Raw genomic sequence first — 22,937 nt, 5'->3', positions numbered from 1 at the left:
GAGAGGTCCAATCACGCAGGATACAATTCGTTCAGCAAAATATATCCATCAGTATGGATAGAATACAAGTAAGCATTAAATTATTAAAGGTAAAAGTACTTGTAAAGTGGAGTAGAGAGTACAGATTTTTGCTGATATATGCAGTTGAGCTAAAGTGAAAAGTATCTAAACCCAAATCAAAATAACTAATACATGGAAATTGTGCTTAACTGCAGTAACTAAACAAATGTACCTTGAGACATCCCACCACTGCAACCTCTCTTTGATTGTTTATTCTCAAATTCTGAATCAGTTTCTGCAGAAGCCACAGGAAATGCTAAATGACTCTGGTTATGATTCATGGCAATTGAAGCAACGGTAATTAATAATGTAGATCTTACAAATATGTGTTCATGTTCTGCCCACAAAAGCGACAATGTAATAATAGAAAAGGGGCCAGCCAGCAATAGATTGGCCAATTTACGACTTCCCGTGATGTTTTATTCCTGTCTGGAAGGCCTGGTGTTTTGTTCCACTATCCTGATACCATTTCCTCGGTCTACACACCCCTCTGACCTCTCCCCGGTTCTTCCTCTTGGCTCGGACTCTGATCTGTGGTGTGAAAAGCCCCGACACCCTGGTGTTCGACAGGAAGAGCGTCCCAGTGTGATGGGACTGGATGTCTTGCCAGCACACACTGTGGAGCGGGCGCCTTCTAAGGGCTGTATGGATCCTCAGATGTGGAGAACAGAGACACAGACCCTCCAATAACAACGGGCCTCTGTGTTTAGATGCATCCTCGGGAAGAGACTCTGCCAGTGATGGCCACCTGCCCGATTTACACACACACACACACACAAAGCAATGCCTTACTCCCTTCTAATTTCTCAACTGATGTTTCTCTTTTACCTTCAAACACCCCCCCCCTCCACACCTGCCCTATTCTCACACACACACGATCGTGATCCATTGTGAGTGACACATGGGACGACACTTGCTACAGCTGGGGCCCTGTGTTTATGTGTTGCTAGAGGACAGATGTATAGTCGTACAACACACACACACACACACACACACACACACACACACACACACACACACACACACACACACACACACACACACACACACACACACACACACACACACACACACACACACACACACACACACACACACACACACACACACACACACACACACACACACACACACACACAGAGAGACACAGAGACACAGAGAGAGAGAGAGGAAACATGATTCACTTGATTGAAACTCATTTGATTGAAAACCTCAACGTTATTTGAACGCCCAACAGAGAATCTTCTCTGTTTTAACCCTAAGCCAAAGCAAATCAGCCGTCTTTGCTGAAAAGAGTTTTGTAATCAGCATCTGCAAGTCCAAATATTCATAAACACAGTTTGGAAGTCGACATACCCGACAATACCGCTTTCACAAATAAGAATTGTCGACGAGATGCCCTCATTACCTGCAGCCCTTTCTTTGTACTTACCGGTGAATGCTAATCATGCATGACTCAGATGAGGAGCTGCAGAGCTCTAAATTTCCATTCAGTGCAAAATGTCAAGTTGTTTGTATGTTTCCAAAATCCTGAAATCATCCGCTAATATACCGCCGCTCTTCTAGAGCGTGAGAGGGGTGTCACACTCTATCGCTGATCACGGTTATTATGAGATAGGTTGCTGCACGGGGGTAGGTCGAAATTATAAACCATATCTCGCTTTCTCTTTATATCCTTTTTCTGTCACCCTCTTTCTGGTGCGTGTGCATGAGTTTTGTGTTATCGATTTTCTGTGTTTCAGCATGCGTCGGGTCCATTGCGTTTGCCAAGAGCAAACCTGAGAAGATTGATGGGGGTTATCGTTTCACAACATATAATTCATCAGAACCTGACAAATCCATATCTGACACAAACAGCACCACCGGCAGCTACACCTTTCTTGGATTTTTGTGTTTCACGCCTGATGAAATCTATGATGTTATATGTGTGTATCCACGTGTGGGAGCAGAGACGGAGGGTGTTGGTGGTGGTGGGGGGGGTCTCCATTTGGAATCAGACGGGGATTGACAGCGCAGGATTGGACAATATTTATCTACAACAGAGCTGAGGAAAATAGGTTTGTCCCTGATGACATTTTCATCGATTGAAACATGTACTGCCCCCCCCTTCCACTGAAAATGACTAATCTCAGGACTTGTGGTTGCGGCTTTGTTCTTGGAAAGTCGGGGCGCCGTGTCGCAGCCACACAACACGTTGGACCTTATCCCTACATGGATTTTTCAGTGTTGGCCCCAAATGAACTGCAAAAAAAAACTCAAATATCACCCGTTTGCTATTCTTTTCATGAAATGACCAACAGGAGACAAAGGCTAAGAATAAGGCACCATTTTTATGAGATACAAAGTACTTTTAAATGTCACAGATTAAAAATAAATAAAAGTCACTCCCAGCTGAGTCTCTAGTTAAATGCAGAACTATACATAAATATTAGAACTCACCTGTGTCCTGACCCAAACAACTCGATGAAACGCTGGGGTATTATTAAAAGGAAGGAAACTGCCGTGTCTTGGAGGAATTAAGAAGATCACCATCTCTTTTTTTCTTCCACGCACTTCAAATAAAGGTTAACTAATGAATAGAAATGGTAATTCTGGGACCATGTGGGGTTCGTGACATCGCCCCGGTGTTTTATATCACCACCTTTAATGAGCGTTGTGTATTGACTCATTATCATCTTTGAACATTGGGGGGAACATCATGGCGAAACAGTGTTGGCACCATAGGGTGCATCTGGTTCCATTAAATGGCCTCACACTGCTTTGCTGTAATGTGACCCTGCAGAGCAATCACTGGACGTAATGGCTGCAAGAACAGGCCCGTTCACATCCTCCATGTTTAGCAGATGGCGAAATACTTTTTAGAGTTTGGATTCCTACAAATATTGATCCATTCTATTGTTCTTTTGTGGAAAAAATGAGACTTAGCAAAACCATAAGATTTTTTCATTCTTCATACGTCCAAGTTGGGTAGCCATTACAATCGGTTATTGATCTTGGTTTGCTAAAGGAATGTTCATTTTCCCCGGTTCTTGGACTTGGGTGTGTTTGCTTTGCCCTGTCCCCATTTTGGGCTGCTGGGTGGGCGTAGCCTCCCGTTCCCTCCACTCCTGACAATTCAGTTCCTCATCCTTCAATCGACTCCCTCAGACACTCCAGTATGTAAGAGCAGGCTCAGACACCACTCCTTCACTAGAACATTGATTTACCTTGTGGCTTTGCCCAACCTCTGGTCTTTGACCAATGTGTGGATAACCATCCCAAGCTGGGTTTGGACAAAACTTCTCTCAGGTTTGGTGATGTTGACTGAGCCTATTACTTCATTCTTTGCACTGCACAGGCCTGTAATTTGTGCTTGAGTCCGGTCAGGACCGAGATGAAAGAACGCCTGTCGGTTTTGGGTCAGGCTTGATTAGTTTTCTCTCTGGGTTGGTTGAGCTTGGACAGAAAATAGCAGCCCCCGCTCCACTGCCCACCTGTACCCTAACCCTTTTGTTCTCTGTGTGCTTCAGGATCACCTTAACCTTTCCAGGTGCAGCCACGCTAAGCCGAGCCAAACTCAGACCCACTCCCCTGGACCTCTGGATCCCGCCGCTTCCCCTACTCCTCATCCAGTTTGTCTAATATTCAGTATCAATAATCTGTCTATTTAACCTTGTTGTTTACTCCATATCTTTGACTGTGCTTCAGCTTTTGATTCCTAAACATGAACTTCAACACTAAACCAAAGTCTAATGGCCAATTGAACTTAGTCAACCCAGACAACTTGGAATTGATGTGGACAATGGAAAGCTCCCACAGAACTGATTTCTTTGAGATTCTTGAAATAATCGTGTTTATGATTCAATCCGAGCATTTGAGGCAAACATTCTGTTAAATGTATATTTGTTCTTCGGCTTGTGATTGTAATTTGATCATTTATTGAACTTTCTGAAGTAGTACAAAACTGATTCAACAGTTCCAAAAACTGCAACAGCACAATAGAGACCATACAGCATACAAATCATGTTATTTATACAGCCCAATAGCACAAGTTTGCCTCAAGGCAAATAACTGTCTGTACGGCATTAAGAGACTGTCGGCCATTACATCCTTGAATCGGACAAAGAAAACTTGGGACTTCCCCCGAGGGAAAAAAGAATACATCTCAAAGTGAGCAATAGAGGAGTGGCCAGTGTGTCTGGACATTAAAAAGTAACACAGATTTACAGTGTATAAATCACAGATTTAATAATTTCCGACCTGAAGGTACAGAGAGTGTGACATGACCGAAACATGTGGGTGTTTAGTCAAAGTCTGATGGCAACTATCACATTCTGCATCAATATACTGAGTCCACTAATTCTCAGTATTGTTAGATGTTAAATCTGACACTGGATTAGATCATATCCTCCACAGATGGAGGATTTGTGTAATTGGCGTCATTCCTCCTTCACATAAATTTGCTGTAATTCCTCCCATTAAAATGTGAATCCCAAAAGCCTGAGCAGGATCCAGAGACAAAAATCATGAATATCGTCATAAATAAACATATCCCATTCATAGGAGTCAGTGTTTGTGAACTGTATCATGGGGCTCGTCAAAGCCATTTCACAAGCTGTGTCAGACATCACAAAAACTAGTGCAGGTTTACATGTGACTACTGAGGTGATAAAGTATAAGACATGGAAAATACACTGCTCAAAAAAATTAAAGGAACACTTTTTTATCAGGGTATGGCATGAATTCAATTGCACTTTTTTGATAATTATCTGGTCAGTTAAGTAGCAGAGGGGGTTGTTAATCAGTTTCAGCTGAATTAGTGTTGATGGAATTAACAACAGGTGCACTAGAGGGGCAACAATGAGACGACCCCCAAAACAGGAGTGGTTCTGCATGTGTAGGCCATTTCAAGTTTCTCCCTCTTGATCACTTCGACTGGTTTTCCATTAGTGTTGGCTTTAGCTAGAGTCATTATCTCTACTGGGAGCATGAGGCGATTTCTTAACCCTACAGAAGTTGCACAGATTGTCCAACTCCTCCAGGATGGCACATCCATGCGTGCCGTTGCAAGGAGATTTGATGTGTCTCCCAGCATAATCTCCAGAACATGGAGGAGATTCCAGGAGACAGGCAGTTACTCTAGGAGAGCAGGACAGGGCCGTAGAAGGTCCTCAACCCATCAGCAGGACCGATATCTGCTGCTTTGTGCAAGGAGGAACAGGTTGAGCACTGCCCGAGCCCTACAGAATGTTCTCCAGCAGGCCACTGGTGTGAATGTCTCTGCCCAAACAGTCGGAAAACAGACTTCATGAGGGTGGCCTCAGGGCACAACGTCCTGTAGTGTGCCCTGTGCTCACTGCCCAGCACCGTGGAGCTCGATTGGCATTTGCTATAGAACACCAGAATTGGCATGTCCGCCACTGGCGCCCTGTGCTTTTCACAGATGAGAGCAGGTTCACCCTGAGCACCTGTGATAGACGTGAAAGGGTCTGGAGAAGCCAAGGAGAACGCTATGCTGCCTGCAACATCGTTCAGCATGACCGGTTTTGTGGTGGGTCAATGATGGTCTGGGGAGGCATATCCATCGAGGGACGCACAGACCTCTACAGGCTAGAGAACGGCAGTCTTGCTGCCATTAGGTATCGGGATGAAATCCTTGAACCCATGGTCAGACCCTACGCTGGTGCAGTAGGTCCTGGGCTCCTCCTGATGCACGATAATGCCCGGCCTCATGTGGCAAGGGTATGCAGGCAGTACCTGGATGATGAAGAAATTGATGCAATTGAATGGCCCTCACGATCGCCTGACCTAAACCCGATAGAACACCTCTGGGACATTATGTTTCAGTCCATCAGACACTGCCAGGTTGCTCCTCAGACTTTACAGGAGCTCACTGATGCCCTTAGACAGATCTGGGAGGACATCCCACAAGACACCATCCGTTGTCTCATTAGGAGCATGCCGCGACGTTGTCAAGCATGCATACAAGCACGTGGGGGCCACACAAGATATTGAGAAGCATTTTGAGTTGCAGAAATTTAATATTGGCAAAATGGAAAAGCCTGCCACATCAACCTTTTCACTATGATTTTCGGGGTGTCTATAAAATTTAGCCTTCTGTAGGCTGAAAACTTTTATTTCCATCAAAGATGTGGCATCCTTTTGTTCCTAAGACATTAAACTGTCCATATCAGTATAAATATCCAACATACTTTTTTTTCACAATGAGATCTGATGTGTTTTCAAAGTGTTCCTTTAATTTTTTTGAGCAGTGTATTATTGAAAGTGTAAGTCCGATTTGTCGCCCTACAGACAACCTAAACATATGGGTCTGTGTTGGAAGAGGGGTAGTGTATTTTGGCTTTATCTACCAAAATACTCTTCACGTCCAAATAGCCATCATTAAGTAAAGTTTTCAAGACATGTTGTCAAAGCTTCTGTCCGTGGCCCTCACAGGAAACGACCAATCATTTCAACTGGACCAAATTAAACAATTGGCTGGTGTACCCGTCTGTTACTAACCCACCTGCCTGTGCTCGACCTGCATGCAACCCAATAACCCTCAGACAGAGAGACATACACCGATGAGGCAGAGACGATAGTGAGTCACAGAAAAGTCCGCTCCTAGCAGTTGTCAGGCAGTGAACGCTTGTGTGTTTTGGGGCATAACTTTGACAAGATGGCCAATGAGCGGGGGTGGGATGTATTGGCTGCATATTGTAGCCTGCTCTTGCTATAGCTTTGCCATTGTCACAACATTTCTGTAGAGCAGCAGGTAAAACACATCTCCCATCCTCCATCTCCCAGTCTTTACCAGAAACATGAGAACACGGATTGTTTAAATGCCTTTAACCGACCTATGACCTATTCCCCCAGAAGTCGTCTCTTGCGGTCATGTAAATAAAGCTTGACCTCACCAGAAAAGCACATGGATCGGTCGGCAACGGTGGGAAACACTGAACTTTGAATGATATCCGAGTTGAGGATTTGGATAATCGACACCACATTTTGTGTCTCGTCTCAGTGAGGTAACCAGTGAGGCGATGTTAATGAAGATAACTACTCTTTCAGTAAATTCAGCAACAATTTCTTCAGTCATTCAGTCAATGCTGACTGTCGTTTAAATCTGCTTATCTCATCAGGCCCTCCCTCCCTCCCTCACTCCCTCATTCCCTCCCTCCCTCCAACACATCTGCTAGTTCATGGGCCCCTAGAGGATCGTGGTGAGCAGTTACACCCTCTCTGGTGAATTCAAGGTAAATTCCAACCGGATGCGGTCGGGGTCCGCTGAGCACGAAGCATTTAACTCAAATCTGCTCTTCTGTAAAGTTTTTGAAATAATCAGCAAACTTACCAAATTATCCCGTTGTAACACAAGCTGTGCTGAGAAATGGGCAGTCAGTACGTGTGTCAATTCTCTCAGAGTCACTCTTCCTCTCTGTAGATATGCAGATTGAAGCGTTGTAATCATTCCAATATTCTCTTCCTCTGAAATTCATTTGAAACCCTCCCTTTTTTCTCTCTCACTGCGTTCGAGGTTGCTCTCTGCCAAAAACTCAATGTTTCTCCCTCAGCAGTATCTGGGGGAAAGTAACTCATTGAGTCATGTCATTAGATGATGGGTTTGGAGGTGTTATTCAAATAAAGACAGTTCCTGGATGTAAAATGGAGGCAGAGAGTTCAGTGTTGTTTTTTTGCGGGGATACCAGGGGATTTCCAGCACTGCTGCAGGGCCCATCTGTTGTAGATCGAAGCCGCTTCACAGAGCCACTGACCCGTACTGCAGCTGCCCTGTCACAATATTGTTTTTAAAGATATACCACAGCCGCCATCTGCCCCTCGCAGCACTTGAGCAAGATATTATCAGTGTAATGCCAATAGTGGATTTACAGTAATCCTCCAGCTAAAAGCAGGTCTTCATCATTTACTTGTTATCGATCGGCTCTGCTCCCCAGTGATCGGCTCATGTTTACACGTGTGGGATGTATGATAGTGCCTTCAGCACAGAGACCTCATTAGCATTTCAGATGTGTTCGCTCGGTCAATATGATCATCAACAATAATATTAACAACACATTTATATGTTTTAAAATAGTGTTGATCAACCCAATACATTATGTCCATGTGATTTCCCAGGGCTGCACAAAATCCTTCAATCTGTTTTGCGTGATGTCAAATAAACAAGTGGAAAATCAAATGCACTCAGTTTGATAATGTAATCAGAAGAATTCAACATTCAGAGCACCCACAGCCTGTCATCATGTCCTATTTGATAATATGCTATGTGTCCAGTTTTGGGCAGAACTGATGTTCCCACGGTCTGGTATCTATTGTGGAAATAAATCAATAAAGTATGTGAACATCTGTGTGCATCTGTATATATTCATGTTGTGATATAGTGCAAAGCACACAACCTGGTGTTCACATGATCTGTTTGAATCAATAAATTCAAAAACAGAACTGGAGCATGATTTCTTTGGATTTTCAGACATCCTCTCAACTTATTATGGTGATGGTGCATGTAACAAAGCTGTCACTGACCTGTAGTGTCAGAGTGACTGGGATCTTAAAGTGGCGGTGCAGCAGAACACTAACATTTATTAAATTGTATAATAGTGGACTATAGAACAATGAAAATCTGTGTAATTTCTCGCAGATCAGATATAAGCCCTAATGACATCAGGGCTTATATTTTCTCATATTCCTAATTAAAGAGTGAACTGACCTTTATTTGTGCACTCCCCCTTTAAATGTAATGCATTTTCTATGATTCATTGTCAGTTGTGCTTGGAAAAAAAAATCAATAGCAATGTTTTGAATGGTGATATGTTGAGATATTATTGACTTACTGTTGAATTACTGTAATTAACTGCGTCTGACTGTGCACAATTGAGTTTTTATACCATTGATGGTAATTAGTGTGATTACTGTAGCACTGAAAGCAGGTTTTGGTCATCACTCAGTTTATATTTTTTCTTTTTTCACTTTGTCAAGCTGATACAACGCCAAATAAAACCAAGATGCAATGAAAAGACATTTTTCAAACAGTCCAGATTCTGCTAATGCACCATTTATCATGTTCCTACAGCAGCTGGACAGTGTTGGAAAGGTATTTCACTATAGATGACTTGAATTACAAAGACAAACAATACATGATGTTAAACATATGGTACTTTCACATCAGGTACTTTCACATGGCAGTAGACTGGCATTTATTCTTAAACTGCACTGCTAAGGAGAGACAGGATCCTTTGCTTTAATCTCTCTTCCTTTTTTCTGCATCACGTCAGTTTAAACCCCTTTTCTGTCGCTGTGTAATTTCAGGAATCAACTTCCCTGTTCTCCTGCATTTCTTCTATTTCAAACTCAGGTAATGACGTAATCTTGACGGATGGTTACTGGATACACACACGCTGCCAGAGATGGGAGGAGATGGAATCGGTAAGTCAGACTCACACTCGCCTCGGGGTGTGTATACGTGCGTGTGTGTTTCCCTTTTTGTCATGTTTCTATTTTTTTCATCCTCTCCGAGCCTGTGGCCGTGCTGTATTGACAGGCTCGCCGTGGTGAGGCCCGGCTGAAAGGCTCCCAGGGCTTTTAGTCGTGCCCTCGTTTAGACGGCTTTGAAAAGAGGAGCTTGGCCTCTGTGGTTATCGTTGGCCCGTTAGAGGGAGTGAATATAGATTTTATCCTTTCCACCTCCCACCTCTTTTTTTTCTGTCCTTTCTGGTCCATTTATCTCTGTCCGTCTCTCTCGCTCCTGTTCCCTCTCCCTCACACGGCCCTCGCAATAATGACAGCAATTCATATTGAATTTCTCTATTGTATGAAGGTAACGAGGATGAAGCTTCGAAGGGCGAGAAGCAAACTGTTGTGTGGCGGCGGCTCAAGAACAGAAAGGCCCCACCATTAAAAGACGAGGTGGTGGTGGTGATGGTGGTGGAGGAAGGTGGAGAAACGACAGCAGGGAAAACCACTGAGGGAGGGATCGATTGTGAAAGACCAGAAAACACGAGGGGCACATGGGGTGAGAATAAAGGAATAGTGTGTCCTGATGGGGAGGTGGAGAGAGGAGTCGAAGGAAGGACAGGGTCTGGAAATCCCAGAGGAAACGAGGGGTGAGAGAGCACATGGGAGGGGGGGAGAAGGATGAGCACCACTGAACTGAGCTTCATCCACCAGAGACCTGAGGGAAGACTGTGTGTGTGTGTGTTTTGACATACGGATACACTTTCTAGAACATTTTCAATATTTGACTTGTGTCTGTTGCAGAACGTTTTTTTTCACCTGAATATTTTAAGGTTTGCCGATGACAAGGGGAAATAAATGAACACATCTGTTCGACTGCAGCCTGGTAGACATCCCGCTTCCGCCAGCACAAATTGAGGAGTGTGTATAAGACCTGGGAGAGAAACTTGATAGACAACATAAGGATAAAACTGTCAGGGGCAAATGACATAGAGGGGAAAAGATGGGAGCAAAATTGAGGATGAATGGGGGAGGTTGAGCAGGAAGGCATCTGAAACCCGCGCCTGAGCTAACATGCTTCACTCCGAGCCTCATCAATAACTTAAACGTGATGGGAAATCTTTTTCCTTTTCCCTGTTCTTCCAAGTTCTTTGGCACATGAGGTAAAACCGTGAAACTGCACGGTATGTGACACACGTCCTGAGGACTCACTTCTCACGCTCATGAAATTTACATCTTGGGTTCTCTGCCAGTGAAACTCCCGTCACTCGTGTGTCTCATTATGGATGTTAATGTATAAAACAGTGGGATGGAGGCAGCACTGAGATTTCACACTATGTTGTTGAAACTACTGGGAAAAAAGACTTTAATGGGGGAATTATTATTTTAGATGTGTGGTTAAATTTGCAGCAGGTTGTGGTTACTTGCACCAGGAATACATATTTTTTTAAAGTTGAAGGGAGATGAATTTCTGCCATATTTATCCCATAATGCAACAGAAAAAAAAAGAATGTTAAAGGGAGTTAGAGTATTAAGTAGAAACAGCATAATCAATATTTAAATATGTACAGTTCAAATGACTGGGAATGTGCCTAAAATAGTTGCTAATTGTCAACTGGGTTTGTTCTAGTTCTCCAAACTTGTGAGATGATAATTGGACCATAATCGGTTAATTCTTCTACCAACCCATAAACACAACAGTAACTGCAGAAAATGAATAGAAGTGTAGTTTGTTATCCTCCGACTCCAACGTGGTCTGAAAATCAAATGTCCCTGATTAGGCGATCAAATTCTTGAACGTAACTGAAATGAACATAATTGCAATTAGGAGGTAACCTAGCAGCGGCCTATCACGGCAGAGGCTGAGTGGGCAGGACTGATGATGTCGGAGTGGCAGTCGGTCCTCAGCTGTGCCTCAGTGTAACTTGTTAGTGGGCAATTAGGTCGGCTTGTTACATTAAACGGCACAAATGCTCTCACGACCTCACGGAGCCTGTGAGTGATACAGAAAAATCTGCTTTGAAAAGCCGCGTTAGCCTCTCGGAGCTAGCGCGAGAGGAGGGGACACAGACGGCAGTGTGCTCGAGTGGCCACAGCAACTGGTGTGGAACTGACAAATCACTGGTATGAGTATCGAGCTCAGCTTTTAACCTCAGTGTCAGCTTAAATATTTACAACACAAACGATGCCCGACATGTGCTTCCTACCAGTTATGTTTACATGAGTAATTTCATCTGCAGATGACGACGACCCGGTGGACTGTATCGATCAGTCTAGAAAAGAATGTCTCTATTAATAAGAGCTGCGTTATTCGGGAAAACGGAGAGAGACTGAAGAGCGAATAAAAGAGGCAGGAATAGAAGAGGAAGGATGGATTATTTCCATTGACAGACGACCGCCAGGTCATTCCCAGAAGGCTGCGGGGCTACTGTGACAACCACACACACAGACACACACAACCACACACAACCACACACAGTCTTTCCTACCAGCTGTCTCTAAATTATTTTCTCTGGAAAGCGAGACCCTAGCTTTCTGTTTCTCTGTCTGCTTTCTTAAGGCGTTGGGGGAGACGGCACAGGCCACATCCAGGACACTGTTTTCAGGGCAGGCAATAACTCAGTCAAGCTGCCTTGAGAGACTCTTCACTACTGTGTGAATTTACGGCCTCTCGTTTCTCCCCTTGTACTCATGACTGCACGCTCACCTCCATTCACCCTCTCTCCTTCAGAGGAAGCCATTACTGTGACTTTCACTAAGCGCTTTGGGATAATTAATTTATGGCACAGCGCAGTGACAACGTAAAGTCCTCTTTGAGCAATTACAGTGTGTGGTCAACTTGGTCTTCTTGTCAGAAGGACAACTTAAAGGGCCTTAATTCTGTCGAACAGTGGGTTTACAGGGACGTGGTGATAGTGCCAGACAGGCTGTCGGCGGAGCTAGATTAAGACCTCAGCCAGCCCCTGGGTGTTTAAGGTCAGAGGGCCTACTACTGTGTCAAAACACATCTGCTGACGCTTCAGAGTCACAGAACAAACACACACTGTCGCACCCGCTTGGAATAAATAACATGTGAAGCTTTGTGTCCCAAAACATCTCCAGACATTCACCACACAACCACTGAGTGACCTTTTATTAACCCTGATGGAAGAAACACTGAGAAAAGTGCGGTGGAAAGATTAAACTCATAACAACAAGCTGATGTTGCTCTGTGAGAAAGATATCGATACATCTCCAGGCAAAAGTAAATTCAATCAATAGCACTGATGATAAATACTTTTCATAAACTTTGAAATTAGGACAATTGATCTGAAGAATGTGAGAGGAAATTCCTTTCTGTGGAAATGTTTTTTGTAGATTCTCTTTTCCTCAGTTTTATTTTTGAGAGTTTCCATGATTTAATTAATGGCAGGTAGAGTTCAGGTGTCCCATGTTGTGGATTCAGAGCTCTACACTAAGTCATAGTTAACACTAGGACAACCCTGCTATACTTTCATCTTTCAAATGAAATAATTAATACTAAAAAACATGAACAAAAAATTCCACCTTAACACACAGATAAACAGATTCATTCTTACCTTTAGATGCTCTTTCTCCTTTTTTTTTTGACAATTGTTGGATTAAAAATCCTCAAATTCCAGCTTCCTGAACAGATTTAGACTTCACCTAAGTTCAGTTCACTCAGTGAAGTACTAATCACTCCTCATATTTTAATTCATATCTAAAGCTGTTGGTGGCTGGGATGTTGGGGTAATGCCATGTTGTTTAGTTTCTCGTGCTTCCTCTTGACTTGAGGCTGGAAGTTAAAATGAAACAAGCCAAAAAAACACCTGAGACACTTGTTAGACCACGCCCTTACTTATAAAATGAGCCAATCACGATGCTCAGGTTTGTCTAAAGGCCCTACACACTCACCTACATAGTTGTCTTCACTTTGCCTGATCAGAATTCTTCTCAGGCAGGGACTCAATACAACTTCACCGGTCCTAACATGAACTCAGATAAAAATCCAAATGAACAGAGATTCATTTTGTTCTCAAATTATACAGATCGGAACATTTAATTTATAATTAATAAGTATAATAAGTATTATATACACATGTAGATAATCCCTGCAACAAATTTTGGTTGATTTTTTTTTCCATTCAAGTCTTCATCTGAATTGATTGCTGCATAAACACATTATATCTGTAGGAGGTATGACAACAAAACAAAAACATTTGATTGATTTGGATTTACATGTATATATTGGATATATATTGGAGAGATAATTAAATAATTTCTTTGTGCCTCATTATGATGTTACAACAATGTTTTCTTTTATAAAAAAAAATCAAGGATAACCTGTGTTTTCTACAGTAGGTACGGTGCCAGATTATAGTTTGATAGAAACTGAGGGGCACATCTCTGACTCAAATTTAATCTGAGCAGATATACAAGCAACCAGAATCCCTGACACTTGTGTATCTGTGAAATTATAAATTAGCTTTGTTTTAACTGTTGAAATGGACACAAAGTTAGTACTAATCCTGCTCTAAACAAACAAACACAATCATTATTACATGTATAAATATTATTATTATTATCAGTAGCAGTCATAACAATCTCAGCTTTCAGAATGTTAACACAAATCTCATTCAGCTGAAGAAAGAAGCTTCTCCTGCTCAGTTCTGCACAGCCTCTCAGTCTGTGTCTGCTCTTATACCTTGAGCACAACATGGAGATTCAGTGTTTACACTGCCGAGGCAATGAGCGGATCCAGGTCACCCTTACCTTCAGGCAGCCCCATTGTTACACTGACCGCGATAATGAATTCATCACCATCATCATCGCCATCATCCTCACCATCACCATCATGAGCATAGCATCACGAGGATTCTAACGATGGTAAATGTGAGCTGCTCGTCACGGTGCGTCCATCACCGTCATCGCTCTCCTCTGTTTGCAGAATTACAGATGAGTGGCTTTTGCCCTGTTTGTTCTGCAAAGTGGCGGCAGCGCGGAGTGCCGTCGTCCGCGGACTTTGTGAGTTTGCGGTAATTAAAGCTGGATAGAGCCCTATCAAGTAAAGCTGCTTATGTTTAATACAGTCAGCCATGCAGACAGGGCCTGGCGGCACAAGGCCCGGCGCGGCAGGGGGACGGCACGGCACACAGCCTCTGCGCATAATCCCACCCAGTGCATCAGCATGAGAGCATGAAAGAGGGATGGAAAGAGGCTGAGGGTGGGGGGGTCGGCTGCAACACTTGGGCATTGAGTAGAAGTAGAAGTTGAAGAGCATTTCATTGTGTGTGTGTTTGTGTGTGTGTGTGTGCAGATGTGATGTGTGTGTGACAGAGAGAGAGAGAGAGCGAGGGGAGGGGGACAGGGCAGTTGAGAGGGGATGGGGGGGAGGTGCAAAGTGAGAGGGATTTAGTTTATGGCAGCTCGACTCCACTGAGTAACTGCATTGTGCAAGTGCTCTGGTGTCGGGATCAGAGATGGAGAGAGTGTCCTCTCCGCTTAAATCTGCCGGCGTCACGAGCCAGGAAGTCACTCAGTCACGGAGCAACACAGCTGTGCCGCAGAGTAAAGCTTTAAAAGTGTCCGGACGAGGACACAAACAAACATGTTGGAAGCTGTATGAACAATTGACTGAGGCCTTTGACATCTGCATTTACCCAGTTGAAGACCTTTCCAAAAAAAACCCTGTTTCAATATTATTTACTTGAAGATGTTTCTATTCGTTGTTTCATTAATTTATTGTTTCGTTTGATCGAACCCAGCGTTTCTTCAGTTTTATTTTTTTTCAAGAATTCTCATGGTTCAAGAAAACATAGCTCATCCCATCACACATACGGATTCAGGCACATCTAACATTTTTTCTAAATAGTGTTTGTGTCCATAAAATGTTAATTGCTGTGTATTGTTCTGCTTTAATTGTTGTTTCTGTTCATATGACATCAGCATAGATGTTTATAAAGATGGACGACGCAACTTCTCCCCAAAATTGAAGCCAAAGCGTCTCAATCGCCACCTATTGGCTGGCTGCAGTAAAGGGCTTTAACTCCACCTCCTCCATGTTAGTGGATGGACTTCAAAGATGGTTTCTGTCATTTTAGGTTGTTCTCGTTGCTTGGTTCATGTCCAAGTATTTGTTTTTAGATCCATTTTGGATAGTGGGAAGTGGATCAGCAGTGTCCTCATTCACAAAAATTCATTCTAGAGTTCCTCTGGATGTCCTATAGACATATAGAGAAACATGGCTTCGTGAAAATGTGAATCTTTCCTTTCTCGATTGCACATTATAGGGTTTATAAGTTAAAGACTTTATTATAGGTTTATTAATCATTTATTAACCAGAGGGGGGGGGGGGGGGGTGATGAATTAAAGAGAATAACAAACACATTGCAAGTAGTATTTGAGGACTTATGCTCGTTGAATTTTTTATGACCCACCTATAAGGCATTCATTAATCAAACATGAAGCATTAATTATTTACACTTAATAATACTTTCCCAATTAAAGTGTATCCACATACTCAACAATAATGCTGTGTCCTTGACTGTCATCACTTGCATTATAAAAGGTATCTTTAGATCTGTATTACCACCTGAATCTACCTGCACTCTTTTCTCGATGCGAACATGCACCAGTCCCTTTTTGTAGTAAATTCTATTTTTTTTATTTCTTTTCTTTTTACTGTGAATTCTGCCAGCATGCAACAACTGTTTCTATCTTAACTGCTGTTTTACTTTCACTTTCCATGAAGTACTGTTGCACTTCTCTCTCCATTTTTGCAATATTCTGGTTTGCACTATACTCTCAACCTATTTGACTGCATACTATGTTGTACTAATTATTATGTTTTGAGTACTTGACTATAAGATGACTTTGAGCTTTTGACTTTGAATGCACCTTTAAAAAAGTATATTTAGATACATGTAATAGATTTGAACCTTTTTATTGTAAGCTGTAAAGTTTATATGTGTCGCACTGACGTGAGATGAAAAGAAAAACACTTCTTGTTGTGTTAGTTTGTATTATAATAATTACCCACTGGAATTCATACTTTGCTTGAACGTCATCTATTTTATCGAGAGTGTTACACAGCCAATTAGCAAAGGTTGTGGGTCAAAACAAAATAATCGTTCTTTACTGTGTGTTTGTGTGTGTGTGTGTGTGTTTGCAGATATGAAATATTGTGTTATGAATTACAAGCTATGGCCTGCATGACTTCTAGCGAGACCCGGTAGAACGGAAATGAGACCTGCAGTTTGATGAAGGTGTGGAACATGTTTTAGGATTATGATGTGGCAACTAATGATTGAATTCTGCGGCTGTACTCCTCCATTTCCGTTCGATTATAATCACACGTGGCCGAGGCTTTTTGCTGCTGCTCAGATCACATTTACATAACTGATTTCTGAGAAGTGGAGAGGGACTTGTCCGGCTCGTATTCCTAAATGGGAGCTGTACGGTGCCGTAATTTCACAGCTGTAATGTGGCATCAAATGAGCCTTTTTCAGATCAATGCCTAATCTAACCCCGGCCTAGAAAAAGATCTGAGCGATCCAGCCTCCAAGAAGGATGCCAAATCCCCCAGCATCCTCGGTGGTGGTGCTGGTGTTCCGTGACGACACTTTAATAAGCTGTAAGCTCCTCTTCTGATTTAAGACAACCTGAAATATAACACTAATTCCCCTGATGAAAGGAATGTTATTTCTATAAATGAGACACGTGTAACACAAGCGGAGGGAAAGGGTTGAAGAGGAGCGGAGACGTGTGGGGGATGAAGATGAGGATTTGCTTCCTGTCTGACGCCCGTGTTCTGTGAAGTGGCTTGAGCCCGAGTCGTCTGTGCTGACCTCCTCTTGCGCTTCAAAAAAACACACAAAAAGGTTTCAGTGCGATATCCCTTCCCACTTTTTCTCAAGATGTTTGATCTCCGAGCTCAGAGGAGGGTATTAGACTTCACAGAGGCGAGCCGTTGATACCCCAGGGATCAATACAGCCCGGCCAGTCAATTCATTAGAGCTGTACAGTGATTAATTAACATGTCCGGACCATCAGAAGGCAGGAACGACAGAGGACAGTGAAAGGGGGGGGGAGAGAAAAAAGAGCCAGTCTTGGCATGTGTGGGTGGCGTAGATTCCTGAAATGCGAGGCTCGGCGGCGATGTGCTCTTTTGAGTTTTCTCCTCCGTCTTCACCCCTGTCTGCTCTGTCCTTGGAGCCGTGGCTGTTCATTAGAGGATGAGGAGGAAGCTGGATACGGCAGTGTGAAATAGGGAGAGATGTTAATCCTGACAGGTTAGTCTTTAAGAAGCCCTTGGAGAGGAGGGCAGAGACAGAGAGCCGGGGAGGAAGGAGGGGCGGCGGGAACCCATCGGCGAGGATGAGAGGAGGAATCGTAGCCTTGTTATTAATCCTGGTCCGAAGCAATGTGAGGCACAGCGACCTTTGACCCGACCAGCTTGTTTTCTTCCCGTTCACCGACTGGCTGTTTCCTTTTCGTCTCTGGAACGCATTGTGTGTGAAATTCAAAGAAGAGCTTTCAAAGAAGAGCTTTCTTCTGACGCTGTCACTGCCTTTAGCACCCTGTGGTCGAGCTCATGGTCAGAAAGGCATTCACACAGGGCGGAGGAACAGAGGAGTCATCACGTCTGTGTGTGTCTGTGTGTGTGTGTGTGTGTGTGTGTGTGTGTGTGTGTGTGAATGTGCACAGTAAGTTCATCAGAGTTGCATCTCCAGCTCTTAGAGCAAACAAACACAAACATTGTTCCTGTTTGCAAAGACGAAAAATCGTATCTTACTACTAAAAATGGGTCTGTTGTAAATAGGTTTGTGTGTGTCAGAGTGTGTGTTTGTGTGTGTCTGTTGTAAATAGGTTTGTGTGTGTCAGAGTGTGTGTTTGTGTGTGTCTGTTGTAAATAGGTTTGTGTGTGTCAGAATGTGTGTTTGTGTGTGTGTCTCTTGTAAATAGGTTTGTGTGTGTCAGAGTGTGTTTGTGTGTGTGTCTGTTGTAAATAGGTTTGTGTGTGTCAGAGTGTGTGTTTGTGTGTGTCTGTTGTAAATAGGTTTGTGTGTGTCAGAATGTGTGTTTGTGTGTGTCTGCTGTAAATAGGTTTGTGTGTGTCAGAATGTGTGTTTTTGTGTTTGTCTGTTGTAAATTGGATTGTGTGTGTCAGGATTGTGTGTCTTTGTGTTTGTCTCTCGTAAATAGGTTTGTGTGTGTTTGTGTGTCCTCAATCTACCTTCATCTCTCAGGTTGCTCTCACGTCAAACCCGTTGTCAGATTCTGTTTCATGCTCTGGACTTAACATTGTTGTTTATTATTAATATTACTTAGTGGACTCTCTCTTTCTTGTCCTGGTTTTGTATTTGTGTTGACGTTGAATTTACATTTCACTTCTTTGGACACTTTTTATTCCTTGTGTTTGGTTTGTTTTCAGATTTACAGTTATTTGCAAAAACTCTCATTTATGATGCCAGATAAGATAAACGTAAATATAATATGTAACGTGGTGTCCAGATCAATATGACAGGAAAAGTCTAAGGGTCGGACATAAGGAGAAAAGATGTGAAGGCTTTTAAGTGTTGAATGTTGAAAATAAAGTTTAAAAAAAATCATTATAATCCTATTTTTCTCCAGATTTTGAAAAAAAAAATTGCATCGGAAGAATACATTGAAATACCTTTAATTGTTGAAATGTCCAGATTAAAGTCACAGCCTCAAATCCTCGGAGTGGGTAGTTTATTTATTTTACTAAATTCTCATGGGAGGTAGGGACAGTTGGACACAGGTGGAACCCATTAGGGCGCGGCAGGAAGCGAGACAAAGACAGGACGCGAAACAAGACAAATCATTTCAAAGTAAGACAGGAACAAATATAAATAAACCAAACAACTGAAACAACAAGTCCAAAGACTATTAATACAGGAATGAGTCCAATGCAAAATAAAGTTCACAAAGTCCTTATACCACAGCACAATCATGACAACTTCTACACAAGTATTTTGTGGAGAGGTCCTAACTTCAGCAGGTTGATACAGTTAGATTTTATGCAAAAGGAAAAAAAGGTTATCTTCAAATCTCTTCTTATGTTTTGTCCTAATACTAATGTAAACCATGATGATGCATCATAAATGTTCCATAAGTGAGTTTGCAGTTCCGTCTACAGGTTCTGGTTTGTTTGAAAAAAGCCAGTGTGAAGACATCTGAACCAGAATGAAGAGCCCTCACAGAACCTGCACTAACCCACCGATGTGAATGCACCATCCGTCTCCCTGTCGTTACAGCCTCTCCTCTCCTCACTGAAAGAAATCCCTGCTGCACACCTTTCAGCCCATGTGCTCGTTTGATGTGGGCACAAAGGTGTGCCAGTCGATGCTAACACATTACCATAAAGCTGAAGGGATTCAAATTATAGGCCCTTTGAAGCCTTATAACATCAAATTGGGCAAAATTACAACGAGCGTGGGTCGCTGCCGCCGAGGCTGATGCCTACGTAATTACAGTGATCTGCCTGCCCGGGCAGAAAGAAGGGGCCTGATTGCGGCAGCGTCATGATTGCACACACGGTGTACACCAACAACACATGTGACAGGTAGCTGTTAATCCTTCCTGTTCTTTGTCTGTGTCTGAGCTCTAACTTCATGTTCTGCAGTGGTCCCTGTCTGTCCTCTTCTCTGGATGTGTCTCTCAACATGTACTTAAAGTGTCTCTCCCCCTCCGGCTGAGCTCCGCCCCTGTGCACCGTGTTCTCTCTGCCAAGTCGCAGCAAGTGTTGACAAATTTATGTCTGGTCCATTTCACAAATGAGGAAAGATATTTTTAGCCTTCGTCGTTCCATTTTCGATTTTTTACGGTTAAGAAGTTTGATCACTCACTTGTTCAATGGAGTACTTTTCATTTTCTGGGATTAGTTTGAGAGGAGACTGTTTGTCATTGCAGCCGTTTTCTGAACAGATCATGTTATTTCTCGAATCCCGTTGTCTCGCTGTTCAGACATGTTAATTCTACTGACCAGTGTCTAAGGTTGTGGAAATCCCCTGACTAGGTGTCTCACTGCTGTGGCCTTGGCAAACAGGAGTGAGGAGCTGTTTGCTACAGCGGACGGCCACAGCAGATAGACACAGAGGAGGATTTCATATATTTGTCTTATTACGTTTTATGAAGCACCTTCTGGCATGTCTTCTTTTTTTCATATTGTCTTGTGTAACACCTCCTTGTATAAATCCTGGATTTTTAGAACTTGCAGCCAGTTGTTCCATTTTGAGCACCCATGCTTTTTGTTAACTCTGCAGAGTTTATTATTATAACGACTCAAAAGCAACTTCGGTCTGAGAATTTCATTATTTCAAATCTCAAGATGAATTCCCATCACAAACTATATCCTGCTGCATTCTCACATGGCCTCACTCATACATTCTCTGGATACGCGGGGGGGCTGGCAGGAAAAACTCTGGAGAACGTCCAGAGCAACTGTCTTGGACATTCGCCTTCTCACATTCAGCCCCTCCAGAGAATTTCAGGAGATTATCAGGAGTTCAGTTTGTGTCTGAATGTAACTTCATCGCTGAGATCTTTGTGATCTTAACTTTAAATCAAAGTTAGCTCCACATCCACCCCACTTGACAGTTACATTAACTTGTCTTCTTCTACATGTCACCAGGCTCCCTGCTTGTTTTTTATAGTCTCTCTCAGCAGGTTGTCAAAAGGCAAAGGTGTTTCTCTCTGAATCACCTTCTTGAGAGGAGATATTTTTTGCGGCAGCAAAAGCCAATCGGTGCTTGCAGCCACAGATTCATTGTTTAAGATTTAAAAAAACATAATTTGTTTTCACCAAATAATTTTCTGTTTTCTGTTGACAACAATGCAAAACACCTTGTAATAGTTTGCTTTTTTTTATGTGGTGTCGGTTCATTTTTTTCAACATGAAAACATCATTTATTGATGAATATCTGTCGTCACAGTTTTCGTGAAGGAAATCCACACTGCTTGTGTTGTCAGCTCGTGGCACCAACAGGCCGGAGAGGCAGGTAAGACAATATGCTCCGATCCAAATGAGAAAGACAGACACACACTCAAGCCCACACGCAAAACCACACACAGACACGTCCGCCCACGAACGGCTAATTACCTCCTCTGTGAGATTCCTTTTCTTCACTTGTCCAAACAGCACATTTCCCTGCGCGGTGACAAATAAACAGCAGCATTTTTTATTTCCCGTCTTTTTTTTTTCAATTACATTGATGCATTGTAAGATTATTGTTTCACAGGAGAGATATTACCTCCATTTGGCCTTGAAAACTAGTTAGATAAGCATAATTATATATTTTCAAACTGACAAGTGATGCATTACAGTCTGACAGTTGGCTTGTGTACTGATATCAAGCTGAGTAAGGATGTGTGTGTGTGTGTGTGGGGGGGGACCTTACAATCCACCAGTGGGACATGGAAGTCTGTAGAATCGGGTATTCCCTTCCATGGAGCCCCTGGGGTCCCATTTTAGATAATCAGTATTTCAAAAATAGGACTCAGATGATGGCTTCACAGTGGGACAGGATGGAGCTCTCTGTGCTCGGAGAATACTTTAAATAATAAAAGCACATGGAGCTTCATGAATAGAGCATTATGTGGATGTGAATGGAAGAATTTTTCTCTTTTTTCTCTCTCTCTGACTTTTGCCTTCGCTTCACATGCCAGCTCCAAAAAACACTCTGCCCACTGTCCGGCTCTTCCCTCGGGAAATGCAAAGAGACAGATGGATGGAGAGAGAGAGAGAGAGAGAGAGAGAGAGAGGAGATGGGAGCGACACCACAGTTAACCTTGTATTCAGGATTATGGGACCACTACATGATTTGTGGTGTATAACAAGTAGATTTAAGATTTTCTGGACATGCTGCCAATTCTTTACATGTGTTTCTCAACAGACTGGAGTCCAAAGTGAGGAGGAACCTTAATCTCCCATCGTGAGAAACAGATCATCTGAATATTTTTTTAGATATTTTCTTTTTAAATGTGCATTAAATCTAAACCTGTGATTCTTATGTGAATATTTTGTAAGTTCTATTTGGTCAAATTGCAAACATAGCTGGATATGGCTTCTAGGCACTCACAGAGCACACGTCCTCGTATAAAGCCACATTTAAATTCACGGCATCTAGATTTTTATTTGAATCTGCGCCAAATTGCAAACATTCATAGATGTCAGCCCCCCCCCCCTGATTCATGTCTCATTTCCTGGGATAAAGGAAAATGTTGAAAAACTGTGATGTGATGACTGAACCAAGAACAGAGACTCACATGCAGGAATCAGACAAACAGAAAGATTCACTATCCTTCTGAAAGAAAGAAAGAAAGAAAGAAAGAAAGAAAGAAAGAAAGAAAGAAAGAAAGAAAGAAAGAAAGATAGATTGACAGATCCAGTAGGAAGACATTTGCCT

Source organism: Platichthys flesus, chromosome 10, assembly GCF_949316205.1.
Source record: "Platichthys flesus chromosome 10, fPlaFle2.1, whole genome shotgun sequence".
Classification (NCBI taxonomy): domain Eukaryota; kingdom Metazoa; phylum Chordata; class Actinopteri; order Pleuronectiformes; family Pleuronectidae; genus Platichthys; species Platichthys flesus.
Note: the sequence above shows the minus strand (reverse complement) of the source record.